This window comes from Apis laboriosa, unplaced genomic scaffold (assembly GCF_014066325.1).
Source record: "Apis laboriosa isolate Shangri-la unplaced genomic scaffold, ASM1406632v1 scaffold5213_cov150, whole genome shotgun sequence".
Classification (NCBI taxonomy): Eukaryota; Metazoa; Arthropoda; class Insecta; order Hymenoptera; family Apidae; genus Apis; species Apis laboriosa.
In genome coordinates this window covers 1,348,958-1,365,323 of record NW_025223582.1, presented here as the reverse complement: position 1 = coordinate 1,365,323, position 16,366 = coordinate 1,348,958, and the positions used below count along the sequence as shown (strand labels likewise).

The 16,366-nt window shown below is 28.7% G+C and overlaps 1 protein-coding gene across 8 annotated transcripts in view; it reads right to left on the bottom strand.

The window, feature by feature from the left end:
* Nucleotides 1–16,366, bottom strand: part of LOC122717517 (octopamine receptor beta-2R-like) — an 83,658-nt gene that overhangs the window by 55,048 nt on the left and 12,244 nt on the right. For 7 of the 8 annotated variants that reach the window (XM_043941672.1, XM_043941673.1, XM_043941671.1 and 4 more), the window contains one exon: nucleotides 4,776–4,840. The exons of the other annotated variant lie outside the window; for it this stretch is intronic. The gene's annotated coding sequence lies outside the window, so the exon portion shown is untranslated. The remainder of the gene's footprint in view (nucleotides 1–4,775; nucleotides 4,841–16,366) is intronic. 8 annotated transcript variants of the gene reach the window in all.

Sequence of the window (16,366 nt, the reverse complement as noted above, 5' to 3'; positions counted from 1 at the left end):
GTTGCCCGATTTCAATCCGCCAACAATTTCGCCAAGCTTGTCTTTCTGTTGTAGAATTTCTTCTTTACGCTTTATTTCATCTTTCTTCAATTCCTATTATTTCGATTTATTATCTTTACTCTTTTCTTTCTTTTAAATTCATAATATTAATTCACCCTGTAGGGTCGTAGATTATCGATACTTTAAACTTATTCTAAAATTGATGACGTTGAATTCAGTGATACGAGTTGTTCTTCAATTGTTATATACAATAGAATTCCTTGTAGTAATATGATAAGAAAATCTTCAAATAATTATATAATTTTTTATATTAATCTTAGAATAATAGTATTCACGATAATAATAATTCGTTTTTAATAGAGACTATCGTCGTAGGCATTTAAGGACTGTTTAATAATTTTTCTCACATATATTTTAATTTATGCTAATTTTATTTGAGCATTTTTATTATTTATACATCTTCCATATTATCACATTGATTCCCTATTAGTTTCATGCTTTATTTAGTTTTGTCGAATTCTCATCATTTGAATTTTGTGAAAAATAATCGTAGAATAACCTCCATTATTGGATCATTTCAAAGGTTGAGTAAAAATCATCGTGAATTGAAAGATGCAATTATCTTTTTATAACGGTTCCCTTGAAAGTCGATATAAGATTTTTTCCCTCCATTTTATTCCTCTTCGAAGGAGAAATATATCGTCGACGTTGGAATTTAGTTCAATGTATCAGCAAGTTATTTAGGATATCTACGATGCGACGCATCTTATTCAATGCGGAATAATACGGCGAGAAAAAGTCGTTCGCCAACTTGTAAGAGGATTATTGTAAAGAAAAGGCTTCGATCTTCGAATTCATGACGATTTTAGTTGCGTGAAATAATTGTCAAGCTGTTTGAATTAGAATAAAAAGTATACGTAAGTCTAGTTCGTTCACAGAAGATGCGACAAATCGAATAAACCGAGGAAGAAATATATATATATGAAGGGACATAATCGCGAAAATTTCGTCGATTTCTGCATATATCGACGGGATAATTTAATACGAAGGATCAAAATCTCTGCCATTGTTCAAAGGAACGTAAAGTCCATCGATATTGGCTCGTAACGAAGCTATATTGGTAACTTCTGCCTGATCCATTAAGCTTTCTTGATTAAAGCGATTTGTAACAAGTTGTCTTGTTTGATACAAAATTGATTTTGCTATATTTATTATTCATCTTAGAATATCACGAGAGAATTTCTTTTCTCAAATTTTATGAATAATTTCGTGCAAATGTGTTGCGTTTCTCAATCTTTTCAGAAAGATTTTTTTTTTTTAAATTAAAATATTGTTTGAATTATATTATTTTACAATTTTCAACAAAATCGACATGATTATGGTAATTTCCATTGCATTAACATTGTTTTGCAATACTGTTTTAAACTTATTGAGTATTAAAACGTAATGAAAATTAAAGTTTTTTAATTCCTGGAACCATTTAGAATTGCAGCGTTATATAATATGTACGCGGTCATTATATCTGGAAAATTTCAATCTGCAACCTATTTCGGGAGGAATAATTTATAACTACGGTGAAACAGTAAATAATGCTATCTATTTTCATGAAACAGAAATATTCATATATTTGTAAATGGGATAAATTCGGATAACCAACCTTTATAATATATTTACTTAATCAAAAAAAATCAAACACGATCAATATATTTAGCAATCAAAATGCGTACATAAATTAACCGATAAAATACGAATAATATCGAATAATCGTGCAATTGCTCTAATACCTGTACTTTCTTTCGTCCAAACGAACTCCCATTTCCTTTGATATAAAAATTGGTAACGACAAATTTCGATTTCAAAATCGATCGTAAAACAGAATATTCGACAAAAAGGAAAGCAAGCTGCGAACTTAAAGATCTCTATTTAAACCTCGACCGATTCGCAACACATTCGTGCAAGATTTACCAAACACTCGCAATCGAGGAGAAAACAAATAAACCATTCGATTCAAAGTTTTCTCAATCGATAGGCAACAGCGCATTAAACCTCTTTCACACCGCGATATAACTAGCATCGCGTTTGTCGTATATAATCGTGAATATTGATTTACACACAGACTTGACTTAATAATAACGAATAATTCTTCGCAAAAGGGATTGATTTCCAATATTAATTTTTTCTTCAAAATTTTTGTTTCAGCTTTGCTAATGAATTATTGACCAATCACGTGAATGCGTGGACTCGTCGTTGTCAGAAGTAGTGTTGGCTATGCGTCACTAGCGAGTCGCCAAATTTGAACAAATAGCGAAATCAATATGTCTCGAACCAATAACGAATCAATATGTCAAGCGAAAATTTTCACAAAGGAAAAACACGTGATTCCTTGAAGTTAAGTATTAGTAGAATCACTGATTAAATCTTGTCGATTAATCGATTTTTGTATCTTAGCTTGGAATTAATTCTTCGAACGAATGTACGATCGAATTTACATGAAATGTGACAAGAGCTTTTTCACACAAACTGTGTGAAAAAGACTTTATAACCACGGGGAAACGTTTTTGGAAACCGCGTGTCAAGAATTTATTTTGTTAGATAATCGTTCGTAATCAAATTTTTATCTATTATTCATCGCGATGTTCGATCAAACAAACAACGATCTCGATGCAGGATGCTGGTTAAAACGGATTCACCGTCGACGGTGAAATGGCTGACTAATGGCGAAATATAAAGATCGCAGTCGCTAACATCGCCAACCGCTTTTATTATATAATGATTGTTCGATTTCGATTCATTCGAAACAAATATAAATACTATTTGTAATACTTGAATCGAGATGATGTCACGATTTCAAAAGAAAATTTTGAGCGTTGCGTTCTCGTTCACATTTCCATTTTTCAGGATTCGAGTTTTGAGCGTTTGGGAATGAACGATGCGTAGTTGGAAATTTTACGAGGACGAGAAAATTGAAAATCGGAATTTTTAATGGGAAGTTGGACGGTTTTTTTTAATCGAAAATTGAAACTTGAAAGAGATTGGAATCTTAAGATTGAGAATGCAGGAGATTGAAAATCGCGCAGTATGGAAATTTTAAAATGGAAAATCTCTGGGAAGAAGCTCGAAGATACATGTATAGAATTTCGATGTTATTCCTTAGCCGGTTTCTTGGAAAAACATCTTAGTTCTAAATTTGGAAATTCTTTACTTACTGAATACTTCAAATATCAAGATTCCGAGTTTGGCGTTTTTCGAAAGCCAAATAATTTTAATCCAATTTAATTTAAAGCCAATAATTCTTCAAGAAGCTTAATAATCGAAAACTAAAATTAGAATTAAATTATACCACGATATATCCTTCAATTCGAATGACTGACCAACTAGTCATTTGTGATAGTCAATATTATCGTCCATAAATAGAAATAGGATATCCGTATGAAAATATTATTATTATACCATTAATGGATCGTTGAAAATTATATCGAAAGATATAATCAAGGAGGGGAAAAAAAATAGAGAATATATTTCAAAAAAATTATTAATTCTTCTTCGATAATTCAGAATTAATTATATATAATAATGAATAATGTAATCATTCATCCCGTTCGTAAAAGCGAAATACCGTAGAATAGTTATTTATCAGAATTCAATAACATCGTGCTTCGAACAAATTTCCAAAGTATACTAATATACTATATTTCCGTTAAATCACGCAACGTTGCATGTATAACGGTGCACGATATTATTTAATAACATTTTCCTCGCAATAACGAACAGTAGAAAATATTAATTCTCTGTTACTTCTTAACGAAAACATGTTTCTGATAATTCTCGAACAGTTATTCATCACAGTGGCTGATAAAACGACTAAACGTTGGGTGGATACATTGATATTAAATCGCATAATCGCGGGTATATATATATATATATATATATATCGGCCACTGTGCACGTGCATTGTTTCCTATCAGTTTCCCGTGTTTCCATTGTTCGTTCGATATGTTTGCTTTGTTTCGACGACTCCGTTATATTCAATTATTCTCGAAAGATGAAAAATTCGATTATTGTTCGAATAGGATCAACTTTTCAACGATACATTTTTATTGGAATTTTAATGCGTGCATTAAAAGTCACTTGACTCGTCTGGATAAATTATATAATTTAAATTCGTGCAACATTTTCTTTCAACCGATTGTTCTTTCTCTTTTGACTTTTTCATCATTTCGCATAACTTTCTAAAAGTAATATTCGTTTTAAAATATTTTAAAATTCTCCTCTATTAGTTATTAATAGTTTTATTATTTTTTTTTTATTATTTCATTCCGTTACGTGCTCACGATAAAAGTTTTCTATTTTAAATCTATTGCGTGGCTATTAAAAGGAAATTAATCCGATAGGTAATCATTAAATATTAAATAATTCTCGTTTCGAAAGGAAAATTCCAATTGCACGAAATAAATATTAAATTGTTTCTCGTATAATTCATGTATAATAAGCGATCGATCTAATTATTTCTAAAATTTCTTAAACTTTTTAAAAATATAGCCAAGTTTAATACGCTCTTTCTCATTTCGTGTCGTTATTAAATTACGTTATTTTATTATTGTTTCTACAATAATATATTCCCTCGAGGAAAGATCCAAACGATATTTTGTTTCAATACTGTCCTTCGTATATACATATATATATATTTATTTTCGTTATTTATTAGCAATTCTCGTATCGCGTAGATACAAAGCAAGAAAGGAATACACATATTCCATTTTATCGATTAAACTTACTAATAGCGTAGAACGTTCATAATCATCCACGAGACCACTCCAACAATTGTTTATCCAAGGAGAACCTGAAGACACAAAATAGAAATATTTTGTCAGAAAGTTGCAATTTTTTTTTTCAAAATTCTAATCAACAAACATGTCTTTTTTCAACTAAGTTTAAAACAAAAACACCTATTAACAGGATCACAAAGGAAAGAAAAATCTAACTCGAATTCTTTTTTCATTCCTCCTCGTTTCAATTCTCTCTCGCTCGAACCGCGTTTCGAATAAAATCCTCTCGTACGAGAATCGCTCTTCAATCATGAACGAGCCGATTCATTGTGCCATTGTTAATTACTTGTCTGGTATTCCCCGTGCCTGACACACGATGTTCAAATTAATTACCGGAATCTATTACGTTTCTCGATGGGTACACCTTTTGTCATTTCCTCTCTTAACATCCGAACACGAGGAAAATATATCTCGAGAATCGGCTACGTATTCTTATTTCTTTACTTTTTTAAAAAGAAATGAAGAAAAAGTTTGATTGAATGTAAACAGAAAATTAATAAGAAAAGTGAAGTATATAAATGTTTTATTTTGGAATTGTTGCAGATTTGAAGTCGAATGATTATTCGAGCGGAATTGATGGGATTCATTATAGAATTACTCCAATCGCTAATAATGGCGTTGTCTGTACGAATCATTACGAGAGATTTTATTAATTAAGATTATACGATCGATGAAAGATTTCGATTCTCCATGAAATTTGCCACAAATTTGACTTATTAAATAAATAAGGAGGATAGAGATTAGGAAGAAGAAAACATTTACAATTATTATCTCAACGAATTTATATTTATAATCCTAATCTCATTTTCATCCCCGCATTCATTATACCATTTTCAACTATATAATCAAATTCGAGGATACTTTTGTTTCAAAAGAGAATAGGCCATATCGTTAAGAACATAGCCATATAATAGTTTGCATTGGGGAGATAAAATCGTATTAGGACAATGGAAGCACGGGTAATTGAGTTTCCATTGTATTTGGAAAAAGTTGCGCGCTACTAAACGAAAATCAATTTTTTTTTTCCTTCTCAAACGAAAAATAAATAATATCGATATATATTATATAGAATAGAAACGTACACGTTTTCATTATAATATTAATAGACATTAATAAAAGTGGATAATTATTATTTTAAGTCTGTCGACAGATCGTAACAGGTAATTTTAAATAAATAAATAAAATCGGTTACGCAAATTTTTACAGACTGTAAACGAGTTCATTGGTTTGCACAGAATTTAAAAGAATACATTAGGGAATTTGCATTTCGTTATAGAATAAATATTCTATATTCCATCGTCTTTCTTAAAGCATCGAAGAAAGTAAACGTTTTATCGAAAATTTTAATACTTAAAACATTTTTTATTGGATACGAAGAAAAAATTCAAGCTTTTCCAGATTTTCCATCTAGTTTTTATCTATTCCCTTTCGATCTTTGCATTATTTAATATCGTCTCTTTTAGTCCTTTGAATAAATATTTCTCTAGTTTCCATTTCCTACAAAAATCACCGTTCTGAATCATAAAACCGACTTGATTCCAGGGAAATTTTTCAGTAGATATTGCTCTTTCAATGTAATATTCAAAGCTCTGGTCATCCACAAATATCTTGTAATTTTAATAAAATGGAATAAATAAATTTCGAATTTAGTAAATAAATTTCATATAAAGTGTACTTTATATGACTTTGAATAGACTGATTTAATTGAAAGCAATAATAATTGAAATATCATGATGAATATTTATTATTTGCTTTTAATTCAAAACGATTTCTTTTTTCTTCATTTAAGCAAAAAAAATATTTTGAAAATCACACGATCAATTGATCGTGCATTCTATTTGATTATTTTCATTCTATCTATATTAATTTTTATATTCTTCTAAATGAATCATTACCTCTACGTCGATTAGTTTTTGCTGATTTGATCGATCGATATATCTTCGTTATTTTTATTTTATAACGTTAGTCGAGATATATAATTTCTATGATCGATATTTTTGATTTATTTGAATATATATATATATCTACCTTCTGAAATATTGACAGGTATTTTTGTATCACCTTGTATACTAAATCTAACATTTTATTTATTCGTCACGCCAAATTAATTTGGCACGTGTTAGCGTAAAATTGAATTATTAGATTTGGAAAAAAAAAGAAAAGAATAAAGCTGAAGCTAATCACTTCCCTTTATAATCTTATTCGTGCATAAAATTTAACATTTGATTTTGTTCAATGATAAACGCAATAAAAATTGGACTATCAGGTATTTTAAGTCGATATAGAAAAGAACTGGGATTTTGGACGTCAGCCATACATCATTTTAATGACACGAATGTGTCTGAATTCTGCAGCCCGATTTTAATGCGATTTTGGCAACGGCCGCGTGTGAAAATTACTGCTGATCATATTTTGAAAATAAATTCGATCCCTAAATATTCGGGTCAGTTTGGAAAAAATAAGTGCAAGATGTTGGAAAACGTTGGCATTTGTCATAATTAAAGTAAAAAATTTAATCAGACGACAATTAATATTATACGTTAATTTCTTTTGATAAATTATTTGAGGTGATTTAAAAATCATACACTTATATTTAATCATTTTGATTATATTAATTTTATTCTGAATTTTTGTAATATAATATTTACATAAACATTACAAATCATCGATTAATTTCTCGTATTTAATTTAATTTAATTTAAATCGTATGCGATCATATTGAATTTCAACAATGAAAAGAACTTTAATAGTGAAATTTCTCGAGACAATCCGATTTCTTGTCTCCGGTATTATTAAGACTTGATTACTTTGTCGCGTTTAATTTCCTTAATAACAGGATCATTCAATTGCCAGTCAGATCTAAATACGTCTAAAGACATAATTTCGAATCGTTGAAAGAGAAGATACGCAATCGAGTCTCGACCATTATGAACGAAGAATGTCAAGTACTCGTCTGAGCTATTCTGCATCGAGATATCGTAATTACGATGATTTTCACGGATTAACACACGCACAATGGTTTTTTTTTTTTTAACGTGTGACGAGCTTCTTCAAGTCTAATCGAGATAATACATCATATAACTTGAAACGATCTTCCTTCGTTGAAAAATAAAATTTCATTGAATTTCGTATTTTACAATATTTAAAAAGATCAAACAATAAGAAATATATTTTTATCGCGTAGTATCGATGCGACTATAGTTCTTATCTAATTAATAAAAATTAAATAATAGCGCATAAAATAAAATAGCATTTTAATCTTTAATAGTAAAAGTAATTTATGTTGCAGTTAATCGAAATCATTTCATAACGATATAGATACTTGAGAAAAATTTTAATTTTAATAAAAAGTTTTTAAAAATCAAACAAAATTAAAAAAGTTTTCTTATCAACTATAGTATATTAATTATGTATCATTATTTGATATATTTTAAAAGTTTTGGATATTGAAAATATTATGATTATAAACTTAAAAATAAAATTAAAATTAAAAAGTTAAAATTCATTGGTTCGTACGAATTTTTCCAATTCAAGATTTCAATTTCATGCAATGGATTTGTTGGATTTTTCATTAAGCAATGAAGAAATTGACAAACGATTCTGAGAATGAAGAACGAAAAATGATGAAAATATCGAAAGAACTTTTCAAAAGTTCTTTTCAAACAGATTTCAAAAAATGATTTCGACGCGATCATCGAATAGACAGTTTTATATTTTAAAAAATGAAAATTGCAAAATTGGTTGAATGAAATATATACGAAAGGGTTAAAGTTTACTTTAGAAAATTATTGATTTTTTACTTATTTTTTATTTATCGATAATTTTTGACATAATAGATGAAGTAGAATTTTAAAAATTCTAGTTTTTAAAATTCGTGGAATCAAAATATTACTGAAGAAGAGAGTAACGTGTGTTTGTATTTTTTAATATTATTCAAAGGACCAAAAGAGTAAAAATTTCTATCTCTAAATGCTAAATTTTTAAATTCAGCATTCAAGGATTTTTTTCATACATAATATTACTAATTTTTTGAATAAATAAAGTTCGAGATTAAAGTTAAAATACTGTGGTGAATTTTTCGATGCAAATTCAACAAAATTTTTATGGCTAACCGTCAGATTTTTAATCATGAAATTCGTTGCAAATATGTAATTCAAGTTAAAACAAACAACAATAATTAAAATAATTAAAATAGAGATTATTTTTCGTGTCAGATCGATAACACATCCGACGAAAGTTTAAATATATAAAATTCTGGCAAACATTTCAAAATAGTAATTTCAAAATGTTTCATAAAAATTTAAAATTAATAATTTTTAATATATATCCACGTTTCATTGTGTTTTATTTTTTTTTTTTTTTTTTTTTTATAAATTCCTATGATTCGCAATGATTAACTTCGAAGCTTGAAAGTAAGAAAAAAATTTTAAGAAATCATTACTATATTTTTATTTGTTGGAATTTTTAATAACAACGATTAATATAAGACTTGTATTCGAATTGAGAAAATAAAATTTTTACCATATAATTCTCTAAATAAATTTTATAAAAAAATTTATAATTGAAATTTTTGATTTTGGATTTTCGAATCCTTCAGTTCTCTAGATTGCAAAATTGGTTGAATGAAATATATACGAAAAGGTTAAAGTTTACTTTAGAAAATTATTGATTTTTTACTTATTTTTTATTTATCGATAATTTTTGACATAATAGATGAAGTGGAATTTTAAAAATTCCAGTTTTTAAAATTCGTGGAATAAAAATATTACTGAAGAAGAGAGTAACGTGAAAAGATTTTACATTTCTTTTCTAAAATTGAAACTTCAAATATCGTGAAAAGTTCGTCAAATATTGGTAGGAAAGTTGGTGGATACGACTATTCATATCTTGGAAATTTTTCTCACAGGAATATAGCTCCAAAATTGAATTTTTCAAAACTTAACATTTCCTTCTTGCTATTTCTCGTAAGGTATATCGATGCAAGATTTTTCATCTGATAATTTCTATGTTTCTATTCTAAATTTGTCCGCTAAAAAGTGATTTGATGAATGAAAAACACGAAAAGTTGAAATTTTCTGAAGGAGATCAATCGACTTATTTATAAACTACATTGAAAAATTACTATACTAGAAACAAACTTAAATGAAATTCCAGAATTCCACGAAGAGAAAAAGTTGAAGAGAATACTTGACGCTGTACAAACTCATTTTACTTTTCATTTAAACTCTCTCAAACTATTTTCTAAAAAATTCCAACTCTCAAACGTTCCTTAAAATAGCAATCAAAATTCATGTCTCTTTTTCTATCTTTCCATTATTAATATCCTCATAATTTTCCTTTTCCAGAGGCAATGAAACGATTATTCACATCTTCGTGATCCTATCTAACCTTCGATTCATAATTCATCTTTCGAAATATCTTATCATGCACCAAGTGGAATAAAATATCGAATATCTATATATCTAACCCAGAATATTAACCCTGGTGCTTTATACGAAGAAGGTTGACGAAACGATTAAAAACTGGATCGTCCTTATTTGAACACGAGCGTGCATAAGTTGGCTCGAAAGTCGAACGCAAGAAATGCAAATTCGGCATATCTCGAGAGAATCACAAATTTAAATAATGAAATGAAAGAGAGAGAGAGAGAGAAAGAGGAAGAGAAGTAGAAATAGAAGGCAACGAGCAGACAGGATCATCGTGGAACTATTTGAATTTTCCACCGCGGGTATGAATTGTAAATTGGCCCATGAAAATCTATTTTTACCGGTTATTTTCACTCGGCTAATCCACCACGAACGAGCCATTCTTTGTTTACAATAATTCCTTTATTACAGCCTTTCAAAACAAACAATCATCGATTGAGTTAGGATTGATCGATTGATCTTGTATTTCGAATCCTCGTGAAAATGAAACCGGTCGAACGGTGATTGCTCGACCACTGATCACACATTGTCAACATTTTTTTCTTCCCGTTTTTCTTTTAGAAATGTACACACAGTTTATTTATCCCATCTACAATTCGCGTAAAGTTCGCGTGATGAGTGATCTTGAGTGGTTTTTCGTTTAAATAAACGGTATTCGATCATATTCTTTTCCGCGACCATTTACCATAATATTTCAAATTTTATAAGATAATTTCATTGGAAATATTATGTACGAGAGTACAATGTGAATAAATAATAATAATAATAATTTCGATGCAAGATTATAATAACGATGAACATAATAACGAAGGATCAGAAGAAACGACGCGTTTAATAAAACAAGAATATCAAAGAGTATGAAAATTTTAGATCTTGTTTGCCGAATTTTTTGGTCGTTCCACGTGGATAAATCTATTTATCATGCTTAAATACGAAACTTCTAACTCATGATATTTTTAATCCAACGTCTAATTCTAATCCACGCCACGAAGGCAACGGTAATAACACGGGCACGGAACCTGGAATTGGATGGAATTGAATTTCACGCTCCTTCGACAAAAGTGGCGGAAACGTCGTGGAAAATCGGTGATACGATCGAGGGAATAAATTTTTCAACTGTATTGGAAAATTGCAACGTCAGAAAGGTGAAAACAGATATTTTATGGCGGTGGTGAGAGGAACAATACGGAATCATGAGGATTCGCGTTTGATCGAAGAGGAATGGATAAGGAAGATTTCGATATTGAAAGCTGGAAATTGTGAGAAAGAATTAAATTTTATGCATCGTGAAATATGAAGAATTGTTTGTTTCAAAAAATTAAACATACTGATATTTTACAGACATTTAGAGAGTTGTGAATGAATTTAATTAATTGTAATTAATATACGTGATATGGAGAGTTGCATAATAGATGTTGAAATTTGATTAAAATGAATATTGTAATAATAATATTGAATAATTGTAACATTGGTTCATAAGCTTTGGAAAGCTAATGTTCGATTGAAAATCTATAGATTAGTATTGAATTTTAATGATGTTACAACATTGCCTACAGGGGATGATGTTCAACCAAAAGTGGATAACATGGAAATTCGATAATATAGATTCCTGAATATCGTAACTCACGTTGAATTTTAATGGTAATACAATGTGAGATTTAGCATTCCTGTTTGTGAATACTATGTTAATGAATAATTATTTTTGTGCCCTTAGTTGATTTGATGACAACAATTCTACAATTCAATTCATAATTTAAATTCTCTTAATATTATCGATTTACATATATATATATAATCGTGTTATTATTAGAAAAATTATTATAAGTTTTAGATTCTTTGAATTAGATAATAACTTTTCATTATAATTAATGAATATTATAGCGTTAATTTCATTCTGACAAATGATGATTTCTATCATTCTATCATCTCTTGTTTCTTCCTATATTATAATTTAAGATTTGATTAATTATACAAATTCTTATATAATTAATCGTAGTATGTATGAGTACAAAATAGAAATATTTTATTCGAAATTCATTCGTTGTGATTGATTACTTCGAATTATAAGACATCATCGACGATAAATGGCATAGTTGATGATTTAAATCGATTTGATCGAGAAAAAAAGTTAATTATTTAAGAGAGAACTCTTCGAGATTTATAAAGTGATCGATACGTGAAAAAAAGAGGTGAAAAGAGGCAAAACATTGAAACCATATGCTTCGAATACTAATGAGAATAATTTTCATTTTAAGATGTTGAATAATAAGATATCCATGGATAACGCAATTTGGATGTTTAGTGTTATGATAAATTGATCTCAGGTAAAAATTATTATAACGGATAACTAATAAATCTCGCTGTGATTTATTATTCGAATATCGAATGTAGATATCGATGCTATGGAAATATTTCTCTCACGATTTCTATCAATGGTTCCTCTAAACATCACCAGTTATATTTATTTCCACAAGTCTCTAAGATGAGAAATAGAAGAGAATCCTTATTCAAAGATAATTTTCGAGACTTTTTTGTTTTAATTATCGAGAAAATAAATCGAATAATTTAGTGTACGTATAATGAAAGTATAATGAAAGAAACATAAATTGAATTTTTTCGTTCAATTTTTGTCTATTTCATAGGATACACGAAAGATTGAATAATTGAATAATAAAGAACGTAAATGAAACTATTAAAAGTAGACTGAAAATTTCAAAAAATTCAGATTTGCTGTCAGCACGAATTCCTATTTTCCTGTGTTACATTTTTCTATAGATAAATTATTCGAGATGTAGCAACAAATGGAAAACTTATTGAATAACTGTATCTTGGAAAGGTAGGAAAAAATTCCCGACACGTACTGAGGAAATAGAGATGTCTGATGTCCATAAAATATAAGATGGAATAGTTTTCTGATCTATATATTGTTTAAATTGGTCACGAATGTTGGCGAGACGTGAATTTCAGCAAGGAAAAACGAAGTAAAAAAATGAATAAATTCGAAAAAAAATCAAATTTAATAAAAATTTAAGAACAAGAAATTTTCGAATAATTTTTTCCAAATCAAGTTCAAGAATCAAGAATCATCAAAAGTTACTTCAAATTTAATTGAATATGTATCTTGTTACAGATAATTCTATAAAAGATAACAAATCAAAATCGGTACTAAAAAAATAGAACGAATATCCAAGAAAGAAAAGTCATGTTTGATTAATCAATATTAATTCGAATCAATCGATTAAATAAAAATTCATCTTATTTGATTCAAAGGATTTTTTAAATCAATTTAGAATCTCCGACATAAATAACAGTAATAAAATCACAATTAATAATATTTTTTAAGAAACAAACGTAACCACCGCATAATTTATCTTAAAATTCGATCAAACTCTATTAAAATTAAGAAAACTTTGAACCGCTATAACTCCGAAGATAATGACTTCCGGTCAACGAATGACCGATCGTTAGAAGCGTAGAATCTTGCCCTTTAAAACGCTTTTTGATTCGTCCCGATACGACTTCCCGTTCCCGAGATATCGTCGTGTAAAGGAAAGGGTAATTTTTAATCGTTTACTATCTCCGTCCTTGTCGCTTATTCGGACCTCTCATTCGCACCTGTCTTACTAACCTATCCCAAATTGCAGACAAGTGTCAGACGGGATTCCTGGAAAAAGGTCGGACGCGGTTCCTAGAAAAACATAGCACGCCTTTCCAGGAAAAAATGTAGGTCATTGGCCATTCATAATCTTCGCACCCCTGTTATGGAAAACTTTGATTCCTTGTATCTCGGCAATCGATTGAGATATCGGAATGAATCAAAAAAGGATATCAATGGCAAGGACTTCTCTATCGTCTGACAAGGTTTTAATGTAAAAATTTTTAATTTCTTTTTGTGTTTTTTATGTGGAAAAATCGTTTCTTCATTTGTGAGTTTCACCAATGATCCATTAATAATAAATGTTGTTAAAGTATATTCTTATACATATTTTAGAAGAGAAAAACGTAGAAAATAAACTAGTATGATTTACTAAAGTGATTTTATAAATTTAATTGCAAATTTTTGAAAAAAAAAAATATATAAAATATAGTAAAAATAATAAAAATGAAAAAAAAAGTATAGAAAGAATAGAGAAAGAAGTAAATAATAAAAACATAGAATAAATCAAAGAATTTTTATGGAACGGCGAGGCAATATGTATAACGTATAATAATTCGTGTAAAAAAATGTAAAATTAAAATGGAAACTTTTATTAAAAATATGAAAGTGAAAGTTTACAATGGAACATACGAAATATTAAAATAGAACTAAATGAAATAAAATAGAACGGAAAGTGGAGAATGAAAATAAAAAGTTTTAACGAAAAACTGGCAATGAATAAATGTGCAAGAATTTGATGGAAGAGCGTGAAATTAATATGTAAAAATTCGGGGAAAAATGGGAAAGTTGAAGTGAGAAATTTTATCGGAAAGGAGAAGGAATGACGAATGAAAAATTATAATGAAAATTCTGGACGGTCGGATAGAAAAGATCCGCAGAAAAATTGAGAAATAAAACAAGAGAATTAGCATAGAATATATAAAATCCGAGATTCTTTTTGAAACAAAAGCTTTTATAACTTTTAAAACCCGTAAAACTTTATTAAAGCGTGTAAATCGGATAAAGATTGGTAAAAAAGATTCGTATTAATATTAATGTCGTAAATCAAATTGATTGTTGACCGGTTGTTTTTATTTGGAATTAGAATGTTTTATCACTGAACACGGATTCTGTACATGCAATTGTGTGTATATAATTAAAAAACCACTTCCTGATGATAAAAAACTTTATTGTTACTGCACGTTAGACACGACTAAAATGTCAAGAAATAAGAAGAATCGATAATATCTTGTAATATAATACGTTTACGATGAAGATGCAATTATTATAAAATTACTATAAAAGCATTCGATCAGAGCGGTGGTAAAAGTTATTAAAAATACTACTATTATTGAGATATAGTTATATGGGATGTCAATTATAAAAAAAAAAATCAAATTGTTCAGAATAATCGATATACGTATGTACCGATATAACGAAATTTTCGATAATTCGATTACATAATTGGAGAATCTGATTGTTCGAATAATAAAACGCTCGCGTTTACTTAATGATTCTCTATTTAAAAATGAATAATTACAAGAAATATATATTAAATAATATAAAAAAAAAATGACTTAAATTTTTTTAACACGTTGAGCTGCATCGAATTATATTTTATTTGTTTTTCCAAACCAAATTTTCTCTTCGTTATTGTATCTCTCGAAAAAAAATTTAAAATATCTAACTCTCGTATAGCGTTAACGACTTTAGGCGCGATTAAAAAATAAAGATAAGATTTATAAAAATCGTAATAGACATAAATGATTTCCTGCTGCGGACTTTGAGTACAAATATTCTTAAGTACACAAAACTTCGTCCCTGACAGATTAAGCAAACACGATTCGAAACAATAAACAGCGCTAAACGATGCCAACTTACACAAATTTGTATGTTAATGTTGCATGAATGCATCGATGCATCTTCGAACTGACTAGATTCATCAATAATACATAAATTCCAAGCGAATTCGAGGAAAGATCATTAAAAAAATAGAAAAAAAAAGAAAAAAGTACGAAATCAACAAAAATGAAAAATTATCGTCGAAAAAAATCGAGGAAATTCAAAATAAAAACTTATGCAAGGGAAAATATAAATATATTTAGGGAAGAAATTTCTGAATATTGCGTAATGGCGGAGATCAAAGTGGAAGATCGCTGAAACGTAAGTGCTTAATGATCTAGCAGGAGCAATAAACTGGCGTCATTTGAACGAAGCTAGGAAAATAACTGCCATTTTTCACGAAACAGCCGTCACAATTAGCGAGTGTGGCATCTTGTAGCAATTGATATCGAGCCACGGAGCGAGTTGGCAGCTTCCGTTGTCGCGAATTACACATTTCTAGGTCGTTTTATCTGCACACGCCCACGAGCAAATAATCAAATACGATTTATTTTAAAAAGTTATTTTAAAAATTTTATGATTTATTTATTCGTTAAATAATTAATCCGATTGATGAAAGTTAACTTTGTTAATTA